Genomic DNA, 7,418 nt, shown 5'->3' with positions numbered 1-7,418 from the left:
GCACTTGCCTATAATGAATGAATTTAGTAGACAGTTACGACGTGAATGCAAGGCACTTGGTTTGATGCTAAAATCTGAAACTAAGATAAATAACATCAATAATTGTGCTCAAGGAGTTTACAATCAAGTCAACACAAAAGCTGAAAAAAAGAAGTTGCCACTAAACTTAAGGATGAAAAGATTTCAATTTAGCAATGAGAATGATAATTGGGGTATGATCTAGAGCAGTAACAGGAAAAAGGTTGTGGAAAAATTTAGATTTCTGGGCTTCCCTGGTGGCGCAGTGGTTGAGAATCTGCCTGCCAATGTAGAGGACACGGGTTCGAGCCCTGGTCTGGGAAGATCCCACGTGCCGCAGAGCAACTAGGTCCGTGAGCCACAACTACTGAGCTTGCGCGTCTGGAGCCTGTGCTCCACAACAAGAGAGGCCCCGACAGTGAGAGGCCCGCACACTGCGATGAAGAGTGGCCCCCGCTCGCTGCAACTAGAAAAAGCCCTCGCACAGAAACGAAGACCCAACACAGCAAAAAAATAAATAAATAAAATTTTTTTAAAAATTTAGATTTCTGCTCATCTTTGTTGTATGCTCTTAGATGAGTAAGGAAGAGAAAGAGTTATTTTTTCAGCTTGTTTTAGTTTGGGTAAAGGTAAGGGGACAAACTTGGAGCCCTTCTGTTCACCACCATTTTAAGCCTATAATGAAATCTTTCCGGGAAACTCCAGCCAAAGTTCAGGACAAGTAAATCCACAGTAAATATTAAAACAGTTTAAAAGGTCACTGATTTGGGGTGGGGAGAGCAAAGGTCATTCAAAATGACCTTTGTAAATGTAGCTGCTACAACAGAGAAAAGGGAGATCAAATCAGAAAGATCTGGAAGAAGAAAGCATTAGTAATCTAGTCGTTCTTGCCTTTTAAGAAACAGACAAAGGAGAAATGTCAGAAAGGATTGCTATCACCACTAGACTAGGTTTCTGGTAAAGTGGGAAGGAATCAGGTGCCTTACTCCTTTTAGTTATCTTAGATCTTTGTTTTTTTCTCTAAATCCATAGAACAGATGCCCCCACAAATCTGAAACTAAGGGTACAGACCCTTCTTGGAGATTTCAGTAAACATATGTGAGAACGTGTCTTAAGATTAAAGGAAGCAAAAAGTGAAATAAAAATAAGCAACATTCTAAACATACAAATATTATTTTAGAATTATAGTATACTTTTTAAAGGTATTCTAGATTGTTTATCTCTCCCAAAAAACCCTATAGGGAGTTCTTATTTTTCCTATTTTATAGATACTGAGATCCAGAGGAGTTTGGAAATTGTACTAACTTCTGAAGTAAAATATGAACCTCATACCTGCTGGAGTTAAAAGAAGCCACAATGAGAGGAACAGGACTAAAAAGAAAATGATAAAACTCATGAAGCTAATCAAGAGAATGTGGTAAAGGTTTAGTATAAACAAGTGGGTCAAAAGAACAGAATAGAATCCAGAAATAGAATCACACTCAGTTGGTCAATTGATTTTCAGCAAAGGTTCCCAAGCAATGCAATAGAGAAAGGAAAGTTTTCAATGAATGGAGCTGGAACAAATGGAGAGCCATATGGAAAAAAAGGAAATTCAACCCCCAGCTCACACCATACACAAAAATAATTCAAGATGGATCATACATCTAAAGGCTAACACTATAAAACTTCTACAACAAAATATAGGAAAATATCTTCATGACCTTGGAGTAGGCAAAGATTTCTTAGGCCAGACACAAAAAGCATTACCAGTAAGAGAAAAAAAATTGATAAATTGGACTTTATCAAAATTAAGAATTCTAGGGGCTTCCCTGGTGGCGCAGTGGTTGAGAGTCCACCTGCCGATGCAGGCGACGCGGGTTCGTGCCCCGGTCCGGGAAGATCCCACATGCTGCGGAGCGGCTGGGCTCGTGAGCCGTGGCCGCTGAGCCTGCGCGTCCGGAGCCTGTGCTCCGCCACGGGAGAGGCCACGGCAGTGAGAGGTCCGCGTAACGCAAAAAAAAAAAAATAAAAAAAAAAATTAAGAATTCTGCTCATCAAAAGACATCATTAAGAAGATGAATAGGCAGAATACAGTCTGGGAGGAAATATTCTCAATACATTTATCTAATAAAGAACTTGTATGCAAAATATATAAAGAATACCTATAACAATAATTAGGAGACAAAATATATAATTAAAAATAGAAAAAATATGCAAAAGATTTGAATAGACACTTCACAAAAGAACATATCTGAATGGTTAAGAAGCATATACAAAGGTGTCCAGTGGCATTAGTCTTTAGAGATATGCAGTCAGATAACAATGAGATACTCACACGGGTCTCTTTCTGGGCTCATTGTTTTATTCCTTAGCTCTATTTTTCTATCACTGAACCAATGCACTGTCTTAATTATTAATTACATAATTAGTAAGACAAGTCTTTTCAGCTCGTTTTTGAGGAGAGTCTTGGCTATCCTTAGCCCTTTTGTTGAAGTTTCATGAACAATTCCTGGTCATGATTTTGATTACACTTTGAGATAAACCTAAGTTAGCCATGAAGTTTTAGATTTTTAATATATTGCTGGGTTCACTTTGCTGTTAATTTGGGTTTGGAGTTTGCATCTTGGTTCATGGATGAGATTAGCCTGGAGTTTTCTGGTTTTTTTATACTGTCCTTGTCTAGTTTGGGTATCAAGTGATACCAGCCTCACAGAGTGTGCTGGGCAGTGCTCACCCTTTCTCTATTATTTTAAGAGTTTGTGTAAAGGTTTGGATAATCTGTTTCTTGACTATAGAGTTTACCTGTAAAGCCCTCTAGACCTCATGTTTCCGTTTTGGTAGGATTTTTTTTTTTTTTTTTAACTAACAGTCCAGATATTTAAACGGTTATTGAAGAGAATTCAGTCTTTTTCTTTGTGGGTCAGTTTTGGAAAGTCATATTTTCTAAGCAGTTTATTACTATGAGGTTATTATAATGTTTTTCTCATCTTTTTAATGTTTGCTGCATCAGTAGTTAGGGCCCCATTTTATTTATAATCGACTTTATTTGTGCTTTCTCTTCTTTCTTGATCAATTTTTGGCTTTGTGATCCTTTCTATTAAATGTTTATTTCATGTTTCACTAGTTTATGCTTCCCTCTTTTACTTCCTTCCTTCAAATATCTTTGTATTATTCTATAGTTCTCTTCTTGACTTGTTACTTCGTTCATTGATATTTTTACTTTTTGCTCCTTCCTCATAATATAATTGAATTAAAGTTATAAATATCCATCAAAAAAATCACAATAAGATATTTCTTCCCAAACATTAGGATGGCAAGAATTGAAAACACAGACAAGATCAAATACTGACAAGGGTGTGAAGAAAATGGGATTCTCACATGTTGCCTGTGAGAGTAAAAAAATGGGATACCCACACTAGGAAAACTGTCTTGTAGTTTCTTATAAAGGTAAACTTAGACCTAGGCTATAATTCAACATTTCCACTCAGGAATAACTCAAGAGAAAAGAGGACATTTAGACACCAAAAGGATTGTTTAAGAATTTCTTTGCTGCTTTATATGCAATTGCCAAAAACTGGGAAAACCTAAATGTCCATCAGCAGAAGAATGGGAAAACAAATTGTGGTATATACATATAAAAACACTGCCTAAAGCACAATTTAAAAATAATAATAAACTACAGATACACACAATAACATGACTAAGTCTCAACACTATGTTAAGTAAAAAAAGAAAACGAGACACAAAGGACTACATACTCTATGATTCATTTATATGAAGTTCAAAAACAGGCAAACTAATCTATGATAACAGCAATGAGAAACGTGGTTGTTTCTAGTGGGATAAGGGTGATGATTAGCTGAAAAGCAGCATAAGAAAACTTTCTGGAGTGATGAAAATGTTCAGGATATTAGTTACATGCAAGTATACATTTGTCAAAACCATTGAACTGTATACTTAAAATTTGTGCACTTCACTGTATACTAATTAAACCTCAATAACAGATTATTTTTTAAAAACTCATGAACTCTGTGGAAAGTGGCAATGAGCTAAGTCTAAAATAATTACATATCCATCCCTATCAATTCTGTCTTAATACTGGATTGAAAGTGTTGAAGGTAAATATATTATGGCAAAGTCTGTGAAATTCCTGGTTTATTTCTGTGTTTCTCCCTCTTCTAAGGAAACGATAGACATTGCTGTTTGTTATTCCCAGAAGAGGGATATTCTTTTTTTTTTTTTTTTTTTTTTTTTTTTTGCGGTATGCGGGCCTCTCACTGTTGTGGCCTCTCCCGTTGCGGAGCACAGGCTCCGGACGCGCAGGCCTAGCGGCCATGGCTCACGGGCTTAGTAGCTCCGCGGCATGTGGGATCTTCCCGGACCGGGGCACGAACCCGTGTCTCCTGCATCGGCAGGTGGATTCTCAACCACTGCGCCACCAGGGAAGCCCGTGGGATATTCTTAAGTGTAATTGTCTGCCTGGGGTTAAGAAGGACATCATCCCTTTCATTCAAGCAGCAATACCTAATCTTGCCAAGATTCTCTGGCAAATGTTTCCGGCAACACGGAGAGATAACTCTTCATTTGTAGGACTGAGGTTCACTTTCCCTGCATGCACCACTCTACGGATTCACAGGTCCTACTATGGGTCCAGGGTAAGCATCCCAACACTCCAGTCACAAAAATTCAGTCCTATACACACTTAGGTTAATTTAATCCGTCCCTTCAGTGTAGATGATATATTGGATATAGATTTTAAAACACTGAGTTGACAGAAGCAAACCTGAAAATATTATTTCAAGTTTAGAAAACAAGCAGTAGGCAACATTTGCTATCTCCATAATTGCTTTCGTGTTTTTGACGTCATGTGAGTTAAATGACAACAATTACCAGGACATACTAATAAAAGTTACCATGGTTTCTATCATGGGGGTTCTTTTAAAAATATTAGAGCCTTCCGTATGCTGAGAGAAATCACTTGGCAAATCTCGTAGAACCTGTTTTTTTCCTGCCAAGCCTGCTTAAAATTCTTCTTTTTCTCAGTTTTGATTTAGTAACTTTAGATCTCTGCATTATGTTATGTTTTGCACGGAGCTATTGACTTCAGCTAAGGAACCGTGAACAATAATTATTTTGCATGACTAAGCGCTGGTACACCACCGTCAGACAGGCACTTTACAGTATCACTAGTTTCAAAATTTAGAACAGAACTGTCAAACAAGCAAATGCCTACACCAAAGACTTCTATTTTCAAGCTACAGGCATGAGTTCTATGATGTGCAATAATAGAGTGGATCTTTGTGTTCTCGTGAAAGCTCCTGATTTGACAGTCCTGGAAACGAAAGGCTGTTTCTTTCTAGAACAGATATATCAGTGGTAGCAACAGTACAAATTTTCAAGCAGGGCTGAGGTATGCCATGAGTGGTAGGAAAGGGAGACTCCAGGCACTGAGATTATTAAGTGTTTTTAAGAAGGACTGGTTTTAGGGTGACCAGAGAACAATTTACCCCGAACTGAGAACAACTGATTTGGTTCATCTTGGGTGCACATCTTTCCAATTATTCCAGAAAACTTTTATGGAGTTATCAATTTATACCCACTAAAATTTTTTATCCTAGAAATAATGTAAATCTAATTCAAATATTTCTCAACATTGTACAAAGCCCAAGAATGGAGCATGTGATAGTAAACATTCATAGACAGGGGCATACATTTTATATCAATTAAATGTCTTATACCTTTTCAGCACAGCCAGGTATGGTCTATCAGGAACATAGGGCCAAACAATTTCTATCTATAAAGTTAACTTTTAATCCCTTTAAATTTTTATAACACCTCAGTTCTTTTCTCTGTCTTTTCTTCTACTGATAATTTGCTTCTTAAGAAAACAATTTAGAACAAGTATTAGCTTCCTTACATAGATTAGGAAACCGAAGAACAGAGATTAATGACCTTGAAATGGCATATGGCAATTAAAAAATAAAGGGGAGGGACTTCCTTGGTGGCACAGTGGTTAAGAATCTGCCTGCCAATGCAGGGGACCTGGGTTCAAGCCCTCGTCTGGGAAGATCCCACATGCCGCGGAGCAGCTAAGCCCGTGCACCACAACTACTGAGCCTGCACTCTAGAGCCAGTGAGCCACAACTACTGAAGCCCACGTGCCGCAACTACTGAAGCCCATGTGCCTAGAGCTCGTGCTCCACAATAAGAGAAGCCACCGCAGTGAGAAGCCCGCACACCGCAATGAAGAGTAGCCCCCGCTCACTGCAGCTAGAGAAAGCCCGCAGGAACATGGCTAAGAGGCCACACAAATGACTCTGTCTTTATTTTATATTTAAGTATTTAACTTAATATTAAATTATTTGAAATATTTCCTTTTTATTGGCCCAGACAAGTGTTCAGTCTCTCCAAAATTAATTCATACTACTAGATTTATTATTGCTGATTTATAAATCAGAATTCAATTTATTAGGTAAAAAAGGAGACTTGTTCCTTTCCACTGATCAGATAGTCGTATCTTCTTTACCAAGTGCTCCCTTCCTAGGTGGAAAACCAAATGGGAAATAATAAATTGTCCAGAGCAAAAGAAATACCTCATCCAGGCTGTAGTAGAATTGGAGAATTATCTCAGGTTCCCTTCAGAGGATACCTTTCCATTAACCACAGAAATAACACCAGAATTTTTAAAGTGGATTCTCCAATTTTAGCCTTTCCCTACTAGTATAGCCTACCAAGCACTGCCTGTTGACGCACAGCTGCGATCAATCCACTCCTCCTAGAAACTTGTAGTAGAACTTAAGAAACAATGATTTCCACCAACAGTGCCCTTCCTTAACTCTTGTAACAGTCTTTATTTTAATATCTTTTTTATCTGATACAAGTATTGCTACTCCAGCTTTCTTTTGATTTCCATTTGCATGGAATATCTTTTTCCATCCCTTCACTTTCAGTCTGTATGTGTCCCTAGGTCTGAAGTGGGTCTCTTGTAGACAGCATATATATGGGTCTTGTTTTTGTATCCATTCAGCCAGTCTGTGTCTTTTGGTTGGGGCATTTAAGAAAACCATAATTCAGAAAAGAGACATGTACCACAATGTTCATTGCAACACTATTTACAATAGCCACGACATGGAAGCAACCTAAATGTCCATCAACAGATGAGTGGGCAAAGAAGATATGGCACATATATACAATGGAATGTTACTCAGCCATAAAAAGAAACGAAACTGAGTCATTTGTAGTGAGGTGGATGGACCTAGAGTCTGTCATACAGACTGAAGTAAGTCAGAAAGAGAAAAACAAATGCCATATGCTAACGCATATATATGGAATCTAAAAAATATGGTACTGATGAAACTAGTGGCAGGGCAGGAATAAAGAGGTAGACATAGAGAATGGACTTGAGGACACGGGGAGGG

This window comes from Kogia breviceps, chromosome 12 (assembly GCF_026419965.1).
Source record: "Kogia breviceps isolate mKogBre1 chromosome 12, mKogBre1 haplotype 1, whole genome shotgun sequence".
Taxonomy (NCBI): domain Eukaryota; kingdom Metazoa; phylum Chordata; class Mammalia; order Artiodactyla; family Physeteridae; genus Kogia; species Kogia breviceps.
This window is presented reverse-complemented; position numbering follows the sequence as displayed.